General features: G+C 35.5%; 1 protein-coding gene across 1 annotated transcript in view; it reads right to left on the reverse strand.

Annotated features, from left to right (window-relative positions):
• The window catches only part of emp2 (epithelial membrane protein 2), a 44,147-nt gene extending 25,123 nt beyond the window's left edge, over positions 1 to 19,024 (reverse strand). The window contains exons 1-2 of the mRNA XM_051105956.1: positions 18,844 to 19,024; positions 18,709 to 18,740 (exon numbers count right to left, since the gene is read on the reverse strand). The gene's annotated coding sequence lies outside the window, so the exon portion shown is untranslated. The remainder of the gene's footprint in view (positions 1 to 18,708; positions 18,741 to 18,843) is intronic.
• Between the last annotated feature and the right edge of the window lie 968 nt (positions 19,025 to 19,992).

The following is a 19,992-nucleotide window of genomic DNA, read 5'->3' on the forward strand; positions in this document are numbered from 1 at the left end:
GAGCTATATTGATATTCACCATTGTTTTATGCCATCTGTAGCCATCTGCAAATATTTGTCTATTCATTTCCTGTGTGCTCCTCCCTTTAGCATTACATCCCAGGATTCTGGCTCTCTGGGTTTCGTGAATGTGTGTGTATATATACGAGATCTAAGCTGGGTGACTTTACAGGTTGACTGACTCTGAGCCAGTCTAAGACTGGATTGATTGGCTTTCTCTCTAAGAGGACAACAGTGCTTAAGCTGTAGTATTTTTTAAAAGTTTGCTCCTTTCAGTAAACAGATGTTGCTGTTACAGGACATGAGGTTTTTTAAAAAAATTAATTCACTTCCAGAATAAAAATTTCCTGATAATTTACTCACCCCCATGTCATCCAAGATGTTTATGTATTTCTTTCTTCAATCGAAAAGAAATTAAGAGGAAAACATTTGAGAAATTTTCTCCATGTAGTGAATTTCAGTGGGGATCAATGGGATGAAGGTCCAAATTGCTGTTTCAATGTGCTTTAAAGGGCTTTATATGATCCCAGCTAAGGAACAAGGGTCTTGTCTAGCAAAACAATCAGTCATTTTCTTTAAAAAACAAAAAAAAACAATTTATATACTTTTTAACCACAAATGCTCATGTTGCACTAGTTTGACTAGCTTGAAAGTTGGGGTAGGGCGAAAAATTCCATCTAACTTCAAAATCATCCGAAGACATGGGCCGGGCATTGGGCCTGTTTTAGGCCTCACCTTATTTTTATATTTTAGACATCCATCAAATATGCAGATTTAAAAATTAGCAGCGTTTGTGGAAACAACACAACTGCATTGAAATGGTTCAAACCTGTGTGAGTTCTTTTAGCTCAAGATTAATTCATCCCCGGTGCTATAAGGAATGATATAAAAAGTCATTTTTGCCAACAGCTATTAGATTATATAATCAGTGTCACATTAAATGATTTATGTAGAATCTTAAATTGCATTTTTGTATAAGGTGTAGTGTATACTTGATGCTTGATAAGGTGGGGTTGCATGAAATATGGTATTGTGCAGTATTTTATTTATTATTTTTTTATTTATTTATCGTGTGATGAGCTGTGACATGTGAATTTCCCTTTGGGATTAATAAAATAAGTCTAAATGTAAGTCTAACACAAGACCATGCCACTGTGACTGTCAAGACCGGCTCAGACGGTGTTTAGTGTAGCGAGCTCACCTTCAGCGCAGCTGGAAGAGATCCACATTCAAGCGCACGCAAAAGGCTAAAGCTTGCCACAAAGCATCAGTAAAAGTAATTACTATGAATGTGTCTGGGGAAATAGTAAGTAGATATTTGAATAATTTATTAATAAACTAGTGTTTTCTGAGTTAACGATCCTAACTCGCCATCTTCTCATTGGACGCGCCTTGAGAGAAATCATCTTTATGGATTACACAATGTAAGAGCTTTTGTTTTTGCTTTGAATTATTTCATTTTAAAGTACTAATTCAAAGATTTCTAGTTATATTTATCAAGTCTGTGAGGCAAGTATTCACTGAGTTTCAGTTCATTTTTCTGAAGTGCTCCTTTTCAAGACCAAGAGGGCAGAAAGTATCCTGTTTTCTTTATTTTATAAAAGCACAACGTTTTGTTGATATTGTGAGTGCACAGAAACAAAAGTTTATGAACAAAATGACGGCGTATTTTAAGTTTCCAGTGTTATTTATTATTATTATTATTTCCACTGGCGCCTCCTGTAGGTCTAAAGAGCGTTTTAGCTTCCAATCTCCGCGCACACGATTGGATATTGGACAGCACACATTAATCATTGTGATATGCTTGAAATTTTTATATCTATAAATCACATTTAACGAACAAAAAAAAGGCTCCAAATGTTTTTCTAAATTAACTTTATGTAAAAAACTAAACTACATATAATCACTTTGCCATTACATACAAAAGTAAACTATTTTAATAGCACCTGAAATGGTTGTATAAGCTGTTCTGGGAGAAGGGAAACAAAAAAAAAAAAAAAAAAAAAAAAAAAAAAAAAAAGACAGGCTTAGGTCAGACTCGGGCCAAGAACTCAGATAAGCTGTCAGACAATGTCCAGGCTAGGGCCTAGATTTGAGGTCCATGCAAGGCTCTATCGTCCGACATCGTTTTAGTTTTTGTAAAGGGCGTTCTTTGGCCTTTTCAACGTGACTATAATGTGTGAGGTCAAGCTAGTGCAATGGTTCCCAAACTTTTTCTGCCAAGCCCCCCTTTTGCAGAATACCCCCCCCCCCTCCTTAATTTCCACATAAATACAATTTCAGAAGGATTTATTTGAAACGTAATAATTAAAATTCAGTGTGTGACTTACTGAAAAAAAAAAAAAAAACTAAATAAGGAACTAGTCACTTTTGGAGTAGAAACATTAAAAGTAAGCATGCAGCTTTACTATGTACTATTTTTCTTTACCATGTAACAGCATTCATTGTTTTTTTTTTAAACAGATTTTCTCAATTTTTTCAAATTTTCTTCACTTTGTGAAGATCTTTGAAGTAGATTCATCATCTACTTTACATTTACCTGACACTTGTTGTCTTTTCAAAAACTTGTCCATGCTTAGAGCAGAACTACTATGCTTCATTCATTCATAATTTTACTCTGCTGATGGCAATTCTCAATTCTGATATCAATTGCACCATCTAGTGGTCAGTCATAGTGGTCTGTACTGCGAGTCGTCTTGAGGTAATAAAATATGATAAAAATTCATATTTTGTGTTTAATTATTTAAGTTTGTGGCAAGTAGCCGTATAACAAGCAAGATAATTTCACAGTGGGGTCTTGTATCACCCTGAAAACGTTTTTTTTTTTACATAAAAATCTAGGCATGTACAGAAATGAAAATTGTTGGCCGAAACTGAAACTCCTTCATAATATTTATTTATTATTTTATTAAATAATATAGTCATTTTGTAAGACTTTTTAATTTAACTTTATTTATTAAATTTAATTTTAATGATACTGAAAAAAAAAAAAGCCAATAAAATAACCATGTTTATTGAAGGTAACAATAAAATTGGACAGAAAATATATGAATATTAAATCTCAATTATTATTTTTATTCAGTTCTATGAAACAGAATCAGATCTAACCTTTTTTGATTAATTATCAAAATAATGTATAGTCCTACAAAACTATTATTATCAGAGCATGTGAGCAGAGGATACCGTCACGAGAGGGTCGCGTCATTTTACCAGCGTTGTCCAGTATTTACGCTATTGCAAACAGGAACAACTATACATAGAAATTTTCTGTCTGCGAGTTATTTGAGCTTTTCCGTTGAGCATAAGCGGTACACAAGTGGAGCATTCATATGGGCCGTGAGAAACTCAACGGAACGCACATTCATAGAGCGGAATATTGAGCGGAGCGGCACACACTGAGCGTTGCGCACTGAATACCGCCGGGCGGCGCAGCAGATATTTTTCGGCCGTTTATCTCTTTCGAATCTCTATAAAAATTGTCTGACTGTACACTAGCCTTGCCGTGCCCCCCCTCATCATAAGACGAGCATTTGAGGTTAAAAAAAGTAATTTTTTTCTTTTTTTTTTTTTTTTTTTAAATGACCGATCGCTAGATCTAGCTTCGCTAGATAAGACCCTTATTCCTCAGCTGGGATTGTGTAGAGCCCTTTGAAGCTGCACTGAAACTGCAAACTATATAGAGAAACTATACTATACAGAGAAAAATACTGGAATGTTTTCCTCAAAAACCTTAATTTGACTGAAGAGAAAAAGACATGAACATCTTGGTGTCAATCTCTGATTTTAAATAATATTTCATACTACAGTATACTACAGTAAAGTTTGACCAATAAACCCTAATTTATAGCAAAGTTACATCATCAGCATTATTAGATCCTAAAAATGTACAGTAAAAATCGACCTTGGAAATAAGAGATTCAAATGTTTTTGGAATTTTAAACATTTTAAGAAAGTTATGATGCAAAGTAAAGAAGAAACACTTAAAGATTCTGCACTTTTAGTCTACACTGTAAAAAATAAAAAACACAATTTGTTGAGTCATCTTAAAATAATTTGTTACCCTGCTGCCTTAAAATTTTAAGTTCAGTCAACTAAAATAAGTTTAGTCAACTTGAAATGTTAAGTTGTACTAAGTAACAACTTAGATATTTGTGTTTGCTAAACTTAACAGATGGGTAAGTAACCCAGCTGCCTTAAAATTTTAAGTTGATTCAACTCAAATATCTAAGTTGTCACTTAGTATAATTTAACATTTCAAGTTGAATAAACTTTTTTTGAGTTGACTGAACCTAAAATTTTAAGGCAGCCAGGTTACAAATTATTTTAAGTTGTTTCAGCAAATTGTTTTTTACAGTGTAGGTCATTTACACAAATATGCAACGCTAACATTGTTAACACTCTTTTTGCAACAAAAGTAGGCAACATACATTCTAGCCACTCAAGTTAACATTTATAGCAACCCCTGACATGCCTTTATCATCCATGGGGGGGTTCAGAAAATTCCTTGTATGCCTGTCCAAAGGACTGTATAGGATTTGTCATGGGTAAACAAATCCTGTCACACGTCAGTCTCAATCAATGACGCTGCTCATTTATAACTTGAAGCATCAGGCATGTTTTTTTTTTTGGTTTTTTTTTTTATGCTTACCCTGGTGCCAAAATTCTTCAAATCGTAACTAACCAATGGAATCATAACTAACCATTCTAGAAAGAGGAGTTTCCAAGCACGCAAACTCTTTCACTCTTGAGTCAATGCATTCCTCTTTTGTCGCTCAGCTGTCATTTTGTGTATTCGGCAGTGATTACAGAGCAGGCAAACTTTGCTCATGCTATATTTACATCCACGGTGGCTTATGAAGTGCCATTGTTTAGTTAAAGACAGCAGAAACAATACTAATAACCTTCTGAAAGTGTTGCCAAGAGAAATTCCTATGAACCGTTTTTTTACCCACAGCCCACATTTATGCTGCACAAAACATACAAAAACAAATGATTCCTACTTCATCATAACACACCGATTACAAAGAAAAACTGGTTCTTGTTTGCCTGCTTTGCACATTTCAGCTGTGTGCTTTTGTTGACAAAATTAATTGAGCACAGAGGGTTGTAATACACAAAAGCATACAGTAAAATGTGTATTTATCAACAGACCTTTAAAAAACTGTTAAACAGCTAAATTTTAAGAAAAGTTACTGCTAGGCACCATAAATGTCATAATAAAATACTTCAATCATAATAAGCAAAATAGTATTGCAGTGCACTAAAAATGACGTGTGTAATTTCTGCACAGCTAGCATCGTGAAATCCAAACCAAACCCACTAAAAATCTCCCCCAAAATCACAACACTGATAAAGCCAACATTGCGGTTTTGACAGCTCAGGCAACTTTTTGGCAAATCAACCTATCAATGGCTTATCTAAAAGTTACACCCATCACCTCTACGCTTCGTTTACATTTAAAGAAGGTTCTGGTTTGGATCAGACACAGCAGGTTTATGTGCTCAGACTTTGTGCTGGATGCCTGGATGCTTCTGGCTCAGTCGGTGCAGTGATGTGGAAACTCTGGAGATCCAGACAGCTGTGAAACAGCAGGCCGACTGCCAAACAGCGCTGAATAAGGTGGAGCCAAAAACTGGGGAGGCCCCACCGTGGCCTCTCTACACCCTCCGCACCAGTTTAACATTGTGCTTCAGATCTCTGCCTAATGAGACAGGAAAAATGGAACAAGTATTCCATGTCATGCATTAGGAATGCGGTCTCTGACTGCAGTATGTGGAATTATTTTTATTTATAGTCTATATCAACAATCCATTGTATTTCCAGGTCACTGGTAGGGCTGGGCGATATGGAGCAAAAAATATATCTCGATATATTTTGCTATATCTCGATATGCGATATATATCTCGATATCATTACAGGATAATTACCCCCCCAAAAACTACTGCAAAAACAAATATGCCAAATTCCAAAGTCTTTTTTTATTGAAACTCAGAGGTAGCCAGTTCAGAACAAAGTGAAAAATCCCTGTATACATATTGTAAAACAATAAAGGAAGAAATAATACATATTGCCTTCTTTTCATTCAAAAATAAAACAACTCAACTCAAAGTAGGCAGTGCATATAGGAAAAAAGTGCTTCTTTGACATTTAAGATATAAAAAAAAAAAACCTGATTACATAAATAACAATAATTTAACTGTAAAATAAAAGAAATAATACATATTGCCTGGGACCAAGTGTTTTTAGCATACGTATAAAGCTGCGTTGTTCAACGACGGAAATGGGTGCCATGTCCACCGCTATGTGAAATGCCACGGACTCTGTGATGCTACACCACCTTGCGCTCTTTCTTTCATATTCTACACTCCGCGTTATAGAATTGTGGAGTGTTATCTGTGTAGTGTTTGGAGTGTTGCCAGAGCTAGTGGGTTTAGTAGCCGGGATCCTTAGTCTGGTGCACTCCTCGTATGCGAGCTTGTGCCTTGTCTGTAAATGGTGGAACAGGTTCGTGGTGCTAGAAGCTTTGGTTGGCACCAACTTTCGGCATTCACGCCAGTAGACATCTGTCTGTTGTTCGTCCGACGCCTTAAAACCAAAGTATCTCCATATAATGGAGCCAGTTGTCCTTTTTTTTTGCGACGAGTTCTGTAGCCTCCGGGCTGGTTGCGGGCGCCGGCGCCGCCATGTTGAATGAGACGACAGGCGAGGGGAGGGGGAACAAAAGCAAGGAGGCGGGGGCGAGCACAGCACAGAGAAGGCAAACAAGCAAAGTGGCGAAAATTAAATATAAACATTATATCGATATATACGATATGTCAAAATTCATATCGAGTTTAAAAAATATCTCGATATATTTTAAATATCGAGATATCGCCCACCCCTAGTCACAGGCTCCTCCCAGCTTTTTTAACTATTGTCAGATATAGTTTTTGATGATTCAATGGAACAACAAACAACCTCTTGATTTAAATCTGCAGTGTATAATGTGTCAAAACTGCACAAATATTGACTGTTTTCAAACAGGTTTCCCTAACACTCCATCCTATCTCTCATTAGTCATTCAAACATATAGTCCTTTCCGCAGTGTGATACCATTGGTTAAACCAGTTTTGCTAGTTGGAACGTTCAAATAGAGCAATGCTTTGATAGAGCCATAATGTATTAAAGGGAACTCCGTGCATTAAGACTTGTATGGCTTAATATAACGTAAATGATGTCTCTTACTGAAATATGTAGCAGAAAACCCATTATCTAAAAAATCCACAATGTTTTATACATATTTTGGACTATGGGGGGGGTCCCATTATTTAATGACGTGAAATAGTTGCACTCAGTGAGCTACTGGCGCTACCTGTTGCTATTTTTATCAAAACACACGCAACACACGCAACTTGATTGTAATTTTCAGTCGAAGGGCAACAAGAAAAGCAATATAAGTCTTCACTGCTTTTCCTAGCAATAAGAGGAGAAAAGAATGGAAAGACGCATGTGGACGAATAAAACTTCCTAAAGACCAGTCTTGGGCTTTACTTTGTAACGCGTTACTGTAATTCAATTTTTTTTTTTTAGTAACGGAGTAATTTAACACGTTATAATTTCCAAATCAGTAATTAGAGTATAGTTACAGCTGTGTTACATCATTGCTGACAGAATGTGTTTTATTATCTAGATTGTAAAAAGGGTGTTGGCTAGCACACGCGACATCCTCTACCTGAGACCTACTTTGACTGGTAAGCGTCTGTGAGGCGGATACTAACAATGAAAAAGTCAGCATGGGGAGAGGACAGTACGAGTTCTGTAGGTGTAAATACAATCATTATTTTTAGTTTATTTCTTTCGAAGGCAATAACATGATTTTGCATTGTCAATTAGAGGGGAAGAAACCCTTTTCAACAGTGAAAAACTGAATATCCAATTTAAAACACCTGAAAGGGGCAGCATGGCACATTAAAACTTCTTGAGAACCTACCGGGTGCAGAGAGCAACGCATCAACTTCTATTGTCGCGTTCAGTGCCAGTGGATTAGAGACCTGCGCTCCCGCTGGACTCGATGCAACAGAGAGTGGTGCGGGACAAGACTTGATGGGTGGGTGAGGGCAGTCAGAGACTTGTGTGTGCGGGATGTGATAGAATAAAATGATTTGCGGGACTCCCGCAAAATAGAAATATCTAAACATAAAATATCTAAAACAAATGAATTGCTATTCATGTATTGCAAGCAACAACAACAACTAATATAAAACAAAAACAATTAACACGCGTAAGCATAGGCAGAGTTTCTATTTATAACACGTGTTAGGCAACACACAAACTTATTATTTCATGTACATTTCAAGGATGTACAGAAAAAAGTAACGTAACTAGTAATGTAACTAATTACTTTCGAAATAAAGTAATCAGAACAGTAATTTGATTACTTTTAAAAAAGGAATCAGTAATCAGTAATTTAATTACATTTTCTGAGTAACTTGCCCAACACTGCTAAAGACACAGGTCTTTGTTCTCTCTGCTTTAGCCCTGATGCCTTTGAGGCTTTCAGTAGAGCACAGCTAGAGCTTACAAATTGCAGACACAAGAAATGCTAGATGCCATCCTGGCAGGATGTAAACATGTCCAGGGCATTTAGACTCTTTGTGGGGAAAAATTGATGGCACAGCATTTATAAATATAAATATAGTAACAGGTAGTGCCACTAGCTCAACCATTTCCCATTATCAAAATAATTGTGCCCCCATAGACCAAAATGTGTCTAAAACAATGTGGATTTTTTTTAAATAACGTAAATCTTTTGTGAGTTTTCTACTACGTTTCAGTAAGAGACATCATTTATGTTATATTAAGCCATACAAGTCTTAAAGCGGTCATCGGATGCCCATTTTTCACAAGTTGATATGATTCTTTAGGGTCTTAATGAAAAGTCTCACTAATACACTTTGATTAAAAATTCTCAATGGTTTTGTAAAACAACACCCTTTTTACCTTGTCAAAATGAGCTCTGCAAAAATTATCTCATTCTAAGGGGTTGTTTCTTTAAATGAAAATGAGCTCTGCTCGCCCCGCCCCTCTCTTCTCTCTGTGGAATGACGATCTTGTTTACTTTAGCCGTGTTTAGCCGCGTTTAGCCACTAAACGTCCTAACTACCACGTTATAAGGAAAGGCGATCGCAAAGATTCATAAAAAAATGCTTATACACACTTCTGCTGTAAGTGAAGCTGGATCATGAATGATTCGCACCAACATAGACAGATATATGTAGATCGGGAGGCGCATTCCATTCACAAACAAACGTAATCTACTGCATCTTCAGCGGCTCAGATGTCGGGAGTAAATGACGACCACTATGTTCATTATTACATCCAGCAACACAACACCTCAATCGGAGATATTCTTGTCTAACTTACATCACTGCTTCGGCATCGAAACAAGGAAAGTTACTGGACTGTTACAGCTGATCTGAGGTAAGACGCTCATGTCAATCAACTATCGTGGGAGCGGCCTCTGTCGGTTTGATGGCACACCGACAGGCATCTGAGAACGGCTCGATTTGAAAAAGGGGACATTATTTTTACAGATTGATTAAAAACCACTGCACGGATTTTTAGCATTATAAGGTAGATTTGTACATACACTGCCAACACACATTAATGTTCGAACAACATGTAAAAGTGAACTTAGCATCCGATGACCCCTTTAATACCTGGGGTTCCCTTTAAATTTTCTGGGGAAATCAGCCTATAAATTGATTAACTAAAATTTAAGTGATCATTAACATTTTAAACGGCTCTAATGAAGACCAGATCCATGTGTTCTTAGGTGGGTGTGTTCTTCCCAGTGAGCGTGAACAAACTAACGGCCTGAATGATCAGGATTCTTGAGTAGCCGGGGTGAAAAAGTGCAGAGGAGTAAGGTCAGAAGCTGCAGGCAGTTTTGGGAAGAATGCTGTGGGTGATGACCAGATCACAGGTGGAGAAGTACAGTAGTAAAACCCTGGGGGGCTGAAGTGGGCTGGACTACCATATATCTGAACTTTGTGCATTTGTTTCCATGATAAAGAGCTCTTATGTACAGGCAACCATATATGTAAACCTCCATATCACAACCAAACAATAAGTTGTGCAGGCATGTGTTGCCACACATTTTAGATAGAAAAAAATAATATACTCAATTCCTATAAACTCAAACACTTTTTAACAGTAATTTAGAATAGTATATTTGGTAATAAATTAATATTTAAAGTTAATTTTGAAAGGGAAAATATAAGTTTTCCAGTTCAAAAAAGTAATGAAAAAAACAAAAAGTAAAGGTTGTTAAATCAAGTTCTTAAAGCAATTAAAATGTGAAGATGCTGAGAACCTGAGCTGGTCTTAAACTCCAAGCATGGAGACGCCGCCCATTTGCTCGGGGGAAAATGGGGGGTTACAAAACAACTCAATTATGTTAGCAGTAAAACCAGTTCTAACACTCCCTCACTCTTCCCAAACCCATCAACAGCTGTGAACAGCACTACATCTATTTCGCAGCACACGTTTTCCATACAATTTGCATTTCATCTTTCGTTAATTTGTTTAAAATGTGTGACCCACAGGAGAGCATTTGAGCAGAGGAGTCAAAAGCTCTCCAACCTCATGACAGAGGCTCCTCTTTCACACTGACATAAGCAGAATGAATTGCTTTCCTCCTGTTCTGATTAAGCTCAAGTGCTCTCCTAGCCCTGCGGAAGTGGAAGGAAATTAAGACAAAAGTGGCCTTTCTGATGAATATGAATGAAAGGTTTATAAAAGATCTTGTGCACAAGCTTCTCGACAGAGTCTAGTTCCTGTCTGCTTTTGGATCCGTTTACCTTGTGCCAGCTTAACTGATGATGCGGGCTGATGGCCATTGACGTGAAACCACACCTTCTGAATCAACAGACCTCAATAACCTCGATAAATAATGTCAATAAAACTACAGTGAATTGAAGTAAACTTGGTCCGATCTTAGATGGATGACCACCTGGGTTGAGCAACATTCTCAGTTCACAAGCTGGAATTCACAGGATGTTGAAGTGGAATTTCCATCGGAATGACAGGAAGAGGAATTTAATGAATTGCAATTCAAACAAATTAAACAGTCACACAATGGGGGAACTTCAATAGTCTAACAAAACAACAAAATGGGCAAGAACTTCTATTCTTCTGTAATCCTACTTGTTTGGCTCCATTTTGAAGTCTAAAAGAAAGTCAATTTGATCAAGTTCTTTCTCAATTGTCCATACAATGACAGCTAATTTATTCAACAGAATGATGAAGACAAATGTAACACAAATACATAAATGTATTTTCACTAGTAGTAGTTCAAACAGCCAGGTCCAAACCTTCTTAACTTTTCTGAATTCTGTCCTCCAACCAAAAATACAATATCATTGTGTTTTTGCTATAAGTGATTAACAAAAGAAATTTACAGTGATATGCATTCAGACAAAACTAGGGACCTATGATTTCTGTGACGCAGAAAATAAACACTTAAATCGAAGCACGATATGGACTAGTGTCTGTGAATATTAAGCCACATAATTCTATTTAAATGTGAATTGTGCATGTTCTGAAGAAAACAAAACTACCATCATATCATTTACAAATAGAACCTTTAAGGTCTTCACAGCAACCCATCAAAATAAAAGTAAAATTTTAACTTGAATAAACTGTGACAGAAATATTTATTTACCAGAAAAATATAAATACACAACACAGTATTTCTGGGGGAGTAGTAAAATAATAATGAATTAGTTTTTTATATAAAATTAATTACTTAGACCAGCTTTTGATTATTAAAATTAAATGAGACCATTAAAATGGAATCCAGAACACTCATGGAAAACACAGAATTAATAAATAAATCTGAATGTGAGAAAATTCATATTTTATATTTTTACTAATTTCATAGTGCCTCAAAAATGTAATTTTTGTCAACCTTTAATTAATTGCTGTTAAATTGTGTAAGTATTAATGATTTCAATTAAACAGACAGGCTTTTTGATTAATAACAATTCATTTAACCGTTAAAACAGAATCTAGAAAAATTGAATTGGAAAATAAATGAAATCCAGAAAAATTAAAATGGAAAAAACGGAATCTGGAAAAGGATAAAACAGACTTTATAGGGCCTTATATATAAAACAAAGGTAACTGATGCACTGTAAACTGAAAGTGTATTAACCGACAACAGGAAATCAGTGTGGCAAAATCTATTTTTAATCTATTTTTGTTCTCTTAAGCCTCATCTGAACTTTCTTCTCTTAAAAATGGCTAGGTTTTTTTTTTTTCTTTTTTTTAAGGCAAGACTACTTTTGTTAAGGTTGTTAAGGACTGTACACAGAAAAAATTGAGAACTATGGGAGTATCTCAAATTTAAATTAATTCAAATTTATTTAGTCTTATTTAAATTCTACATTCTTTTTGCTAGTAACACTGATTTAAAATTCCGTGACAAACTGAAATTTTAAGATTCCTGATTGACTTGCAAAACATATGACAAGAAGCTAAGAACCTCTTTATCTTCTCAGTATCTCTGACGGTGGTCAGGACTGAATTACACCGTAAGCAAACATCTAACACACCTTCATTTAATCAGCACTCAGCTACCATTGACTCTGTGAAGAATGTCTTCCACACTCTTCATGTGTCACAATAAAAATCTATCGGCAGAGGTCTATGGTTGCGAATGTGATTTGTAAGATGGGAGTGTGTTTGCACAGCTGTTTGAGGTCATTGCAGGCAATCCTCCCCCGAGACGAACATCAACTGCTGTCTCTTTCAATATGACTGATGATCTAGTGGCCCAGTGTACATACCCCAACATCCTACAAGACTCCCTGCTAGTCCTGTAATATTCTCAGAGGGAAAACATGTGTAGCTGGTATTGTAAGGAAATGCACGTCTGGATCTTTCCTTAGAAATGGAACAAATTTATACTGGTCGGAGTGCAACCAAAATAGAAAGCTTTCTTCCTTCCTGGAGTGTTTTCCTGGAGCAACTGTGTCATAAATGGTGGTTGCAATGTCACAAGGCCAATTGGCTTGTTGGCTGTGGTGACTTGCCATACATAGCTAGTTTGACCTCAGACACCTGACCTGTAGGGTTCACTGGGTTAAATTTGGTCTAACCATGTGATTTACATATACGGGAGGGACTAAAGTGTTAGGGATCACATACACAGCATTTTTTCTATCCTGGCACCCACACATTCCTACATGCCAAATTTGGTTCAGCCTCATAATACATCTTGGAATTTCAAGGATCATGGATTTCACCAACTGTGTAATATTTCGAAACGAGCTATTATTTCTGTAACATATTCCAAACCAAATTAAACTCTGAACAGAGAAGGCTGATGTTCCAGAACTCAATCAAATGGGTGTAGGTTTCCTTCTGAAAACCAAGACTGAATATCACCTTGCTAGTGATGGAGCTTACAGGATTTTGGACAAGATTCAATGGTCGGCTCCCTGTTGGCACAACAGGCAATATATGTCAGTATTACTGTGCAAACAAACTGGATGAAAACATTTATCTTCTCCAAACAGAAACAAGCTTTACTCAGGTATATGTTGCCAAATAAAACAAGCCGTAACAAAACAGTAGCAGTGTGATCAATTCAAAAAATGTTCCTTAAATCAACTTAGGTCAAAGTTGACATTTATTTCCCTGCATGTTCCTCACCTTATTGTGAACTAGTTTTTGTGATCTTTAATAAAATCTACTAACTTGCTCTTCCTCTGAATCAACTTTTCCGCTGATGTCACATAGGCCACATAGACTATTAGATAATGTTAACCAACAGGTCAAAAAAATATTTAAACACAGTGTTAACCTCAAATTCAGTCTGGCTTTATTCTGGTAAGCAACTCATTTTCCAAGATTTAATCAATTCCAGATGAATAAAATCAAGTTCTATACATTTTTTTCTAATTGAATTTAAGTTTTCTTTTGGAAATACACTATCAGTCAAAAGTCTTTCAACAGTAAGATATTTAATCTTAAGAAGTAAGAAGTCTCTTCTGCTCACCAACCTTGCATTTATTTTATCCAAAGCACCGCAAAAACAGTAAAAATGTGAAACATTTTTGCCATTTAATTTTTTTTTTGTTTGTTTATTACTGTGATTTCAAAGCTGATTTCTTTAAATATATTTTTTTATTACAGACAGATGTAAAAGAAAGAATAATACAGTAAAAAGAACACTGTCTGGATTTTTTTATCCCCACATTTAACCCCACTGAATTAAATGAATCCAAACCAAAATTAAAACAAAGGTGAATTTTTAGCATCATTACTCCAGTCACATGACCCTTCAGAAATCATTCTAGTATTCTGATTTGCTGGTAAAAAAAAAAAAAAAACATTTGTTAATATTATGTTGAAAACAGCCGAGTAGATTTTTTTCATGTTTCTTTGATGAATAGAAAGTTCAGAAGAAAAGGATTTATCTGAAATAGAAATCTTTTGTAACGTTATAAATGTCTTTATCATAACTTTTGATTTAAGCGTTCATTTCTATAAATTCTTTTGAATGGTATAGTGTATAATGTTACAAAAGCTTTTTATTTCAGATAAATGCTGCTCTTTGGATCTTTCTATTCAAAGAATCCTGAACAAAATGTACTTTACCATTTAAATATTGATAACAATAATAGATATTTCCTGAACAACAAATCAGCATATTAGATTGATTTCTGAAGGATCATGTGACACTGAAGACTGGAGTAATGATGCTGAATTTTCACAATATTTCACAATATTACTGTCTGTGCTGTATTTTGGATATAATAAATGCAGAAGAGACTTCTTTAAAAAAAACATTAAAAACTGTTTGAAAACGTTTAACTGGCACATTAAAGAAGTTAAATTCCAGAAATAAAAACCCCATTAATCTTCCATTAAAACAAGTCTGTGCAAAACTTTATATTTTACTTCCTTCCTACTTTATTGCATAAAATGTGACATTTTTATTAAAGAATTCTTTAAAATTTCTATAGAGAAAATTAAAAGGAAAATACCTCAGGGACCAACATTGCTAAAAAAAAAAAAAAAAAAAAAAGTGCGGGAACAGTCGCAATCTATTCACATTGACTTTAATCTAGGGCTAGGCTCCAATCACTCATGACAACTTTGCATTACAAGAAGTGCGAGTGCACAACAGTGCGAGTGCCACTGACACTAAATCCACTCAATAACAAATGCTGCAGCAAGGTGAAGACAGGGAAACACAAGGGAAAGACAAGTTGATGTTCCAATGCAGGGCAGAATTTGCATGCATGAGATGTGAAATGGTTGTGAGGAACTGGCACTCTTTAGTGGTGGTTTGCATGTCACGCATGTGCTGCTTTGTATTGCCGTTGGAAATGGGTCATGCATCAATGTTTAAAAAAAAGCTATCACCTTCATAAAGGTAAAAACTGCCTGAGACACCCTAACACTTGTAGAAAAATTGACCCAGACAGAGCACTCAGACAGGCTTTGCTGAAATATCGTCACTGTAAAACTACATTGTGCAAATAACTGTGAGAAAACTCATACAAGTTTGACTTACGAGTAAAGAATTAAAATTTTTCATTTTTGGGTAAGCTACTGTATACATTGAGCCAACTTTGCAAAAAATGAAGTCGTCTAGCAAATCTAGCAACTACAACCCCACAATATTTAGCTATAACATGAAAATGTAGGACTATTCATTAATTATATACATTGCACATTCAAAGCTTTAATGATAAATGCAAAATTCCGGTCTGAAACGCGCCACTGGAACCATTTATCTGCACAACGTGACTAAAGCCCTGTTCATTTAATTTTGCACAAGTGGTGGAAGTCATAAGCTATTGGGTGCTCAATCACCAGTTCGCTCCAAACATGTAATAAGATTTGCTCAAGCTCCTACTATCACAACACATGATAAAATGTGAAAAATCTGAATTTATGCTGAGAATTTATTGCTTCAAAACACTATGTGGAGAAAAAATGATCAAAACATATAATCTAAACAGACTGCAGGCAATAAGACAAAATACTGTTTTGCGCCAATATTAATAAGAAGGCTTAAAGAACAAAAATTTACAGAGAATTTAACCACCTTGTCATCCAAGATGTTCACGTCTTTCTTTCTTTAGCCATAAAAAAAAATTATGTTTTTTGAGGAAAACATTTCAGGATTTCTCTGAAAGAAAGACATGAACATTTTGGATGACAAGGGGGTGAGTAAATTATCCGTACATTTTTCTTCTGGAAGTGAACATCTTTAACTACTCATGACCACCCTGCAAAATTGTGGTATGTTGCAACTAGAGTTTCTGTAGGCTGCTTATTATCATTATGCTATAGTTAACAAAAAACTAGTCTACATTGGACCAAGCATGGAAATAAGAACCATCAATGGTATCACCTATAATTTGTACTTATACTGTAACAACGCACATGCTGATATCTGATATTAGGGAAGCCTGACTTTTCCTATTCCAAGAGATAATGGCTACGTACACACTGCAGCTAAATTCAGCTGTCAGTTCATCTTAATTCACTAAAATACAGGTAGTGACAACCACATTTACAGAAATTCTACACAGTGTGTACGGAACCGAACTGAACAACTAGTTGCTAATGACGTATTTTAAACACGGATCAGAAATGTGTCTTCATCTGTATGTGAGATGCAAGAAATCACAAATCCTGCAGTAGAGTGTGTTGCCAGATCTTCACAGAAAAAAAACAAACAAACAAGGACAAGCTAAAAAAAAAACACTAAAACACCCAAATGCTTTATCACAAAAAAAAAAAAAAAATCTCTCATATCCACAACAGACCACTTTATGAACGCCATAAAGTGCTTTATGAGCTAAGACCAAACAACATGCGTAAAAGCGCTTGTAAATATGAGGACATGGCAACACTGCAAGACAGCACTCTCTAAAGCAGCCTGCCGAGCATAAACAAAACAGCATGTCTACCAGCGATAGTTTAGCAAAAACTGACAGATAAAAGAGTCTTTAGCCAAAAAAACGGAAGATACCAAACGGCTAAATTCTTATTCACTCCCACAGGACACAAAAATGTGTTCAGTACACACATGGAACGATAATTTAAGGAACTCACTCCCACACTTAAATGCGGTTGTCACTCCTGAAACTTTCAGTGCGTATGTGGCCAATGTGAACAAGTAAGGTAATGATAATCAAATTATATTAAAACAAAAACAAACATTTACACTATAAAGAAGGTTAAGTAAAGTTAGTTTCATGGTACTTCCCAAGTAAAAAATTCTGTGTTGATAAGGGTCTAGGTGCTTAAATAATACAAAACACCTCATGTATTCTAAGCAAACAAGTAAATGTTTACTATTACTGCAGTTGTGTTACTAAAGATTAATGAAAATTCTGTCATTAACTACTCACCCTCATGTCATTCTAAACCTGTAAGAGCTTCAACATTCATGCATCGTGGTTCTCTTGTAAACATGCGTCAATTGACATCGAAGAGAAGAAATTGTTGAATACAGTCGTATTTTTGGGTTTATTTGTGCATAAAAAGTATTCTTGTAGCTTTATAACAGTACGGTTGAAGCACTGATGTCACATGGAGTTTTTTAACGCTCTTGGATTTCATCAAAAATATCTTAATTTGTGTTCTGAAGATGAACGAAGGTCTTATGGGTTTGGAACGACATGAGGTTGAGTAATTAATGAGAGAAATTTCATTTTTGGGTGAACTATCCCTTTAACCAACTTTTCTCGTGTGGCCAAAAAAACACCATCCTGTAGAAGTTAATCAATCATGCGAGCATTCCCCAGAACCCCACTTAAATGCTTTCCTCTTCAATTCCCCTAACGTTCAAAATAAAACCTACTGTACACCCTTGCATAAACGTCTGTTGTGCTTAGAAATTTGAATGAGTCTTACACCTGGTGAGGTGCACAGGGGAAGCTCTTGTGCAAGCCTGTGCAGCGCTCCAGGACTGTAAACAATGAATTGGCCTCCCGCTCTAGTGTGGCCTTGAAGTCAGCCAGCCAGCTGCCGCATTGTGTCACGTGCATCACCGAGGCACTGCTCCAGCATGTTCATTGTCTCGTGGATATCCCAGCCCTCAGTGCCACACACACACACAGATCATACTATATCAGAGAGGTCTAATATTACATCCAATTGTTGTATCACTGGCTCTGCTCGTTCTATCTTTACAGACATGTCAGTTTCTCATGATGCACAAGAAGTAATCTCCAAGCTGGCACGGATCTATTGCAGGCTCCTGTCTGACAAAATAAAACGTGAGCAGTGAGAACTGTAATATTACCATGAGAGGGAGGCAAACACTCTGACACAGCTGAAAGATTTCATAACAAAGAGCAGACAGCATAAACAAAGGGTGAGATATGAGCCAAACAATAATCGACTCAAAGGAATGTGAGTCTTTAAAGATAATGACAGCTGAGTATGGGTCTGAACGGAGGGATTTGTGAGGAGCAATACTACAAAACTGGGGTCAGTGCCAGCAGCCTAATTATTATTACCAACACAATAATCGAAAATGTTATTTTTAAAACAATATATGCTTGAAGTATAATCAACAGACAGCCTATTAAAAGACAAAAGCTGAAATAAGAGGGAGTTGTTCTAAATGTTTGTAACATCCTTATTAGAAACTGTTCAAACTCAAACTGGAAAGTGATTATATTGTTTACTCACCTGTATGGTGTTTGTGTATCTGTATGCTGCTACTTTTTCCAGAGACAAAAAAAAAAAGAATAATTAACCGTTTATACGGACATGTCTGTTGAGTTTAACAAAGTACGAAAACGTATCACAGCATAGTAGGCCTACGTGTGCGCTGAATCCACGAGATAATTTTGTTGGAGAAACAAACCGAGTTCTGGATTTGAATCTTTTTCGTCCTTTCAATAAAAAGATAAAATGTTAATTCATATCGGACGAACTCTTAATTTAATACAATACAATGAAGCAATAACACTTATTTCTGTCCTCGAGGGAAGGCAAAACAAACGAATTTTTCTATTCACGGAGAATTAACAAGTATGATCCGGTTCCGGTAGTGAATCAGCAACATACCGCTCAGTTGAGTTTGATTCACGAACATGACTCTTATGAACTGGTTCTTGTAATGAATCGTTCGAAAAAGATTGAAGAACTCAATAATCTGATGAACTATACTGTGTATATATATAAATATATATATATATATTTATATATACACTACCGTTCAAAAGTTTGGGGTCAGTAAGACTTGTAATAGTCTTTAAAGTAGTCTCTTATGCTAATCAAGGCTGCATTTATTTGATTAAAAAAAAAAAAAAAACAGTAATATTGCAAAATGTTTTTACAATATAAAATAATGTTTTTTATTTTAACATACTTTAAAATAGAATTTATTCCTGTGATGAAAAGCTGAATTTTTATCAGCTGTTACTCCAGTCTTAAGTGTCACATGATCCTTCAGAAATCATTCTAATATGCGGATTTATTATTAGAATGATCAATGTTGGATAATATCAACAGTTGTGCTGCCAAATATTTTTTGGAACCTGTGATTTTTTTTTTTCAGGATTCTTTCATGAATAACAAGTTTAAAAAGTACAATGTTTATTCAACATATAAATATTTTATAACAATGTAAATTATTTAATAAACTTTTAATTATTAACTTAATACATCCTTGGTGAATAAAAGTATTAATTTCTTACAAAAAAAAAAAAAAAAAAAAAGAAAAGAAACAATAAAAATGTACTGACCCCAAACTTTTGAACGGTAGTGTATATATATGTATTATATTTACAGTTTATGGACGAACCCTTTAATTGAACTCAAAGAATAAAGAATCCTGTGTGATTTATCACCTGATTCACTTACTGAACTGGAAGTTATAATTACCTTCACGTCACGTTTAAATACTATAAGGTATTAAAATTAATATCAAGTTAATATAAGTTACTCATTAATAGGTTAGTTCATATG

This window comes from Labeo rohita, chromosome 3 (assembly GCF_022985175.1).
Source record: "Labeo rohita strain BAU-BD-2019 chromosome 3, IGBB_LRoh.1.0, whole genome shotgun sequence".
Classification (NCBI taxonomy): domain Eukaryota; kingdom Metazoa; phylum Chordata; class Actinopteri; order Cypriniformes; family Cyprinidae; genus Labeo; species Labeo rohita.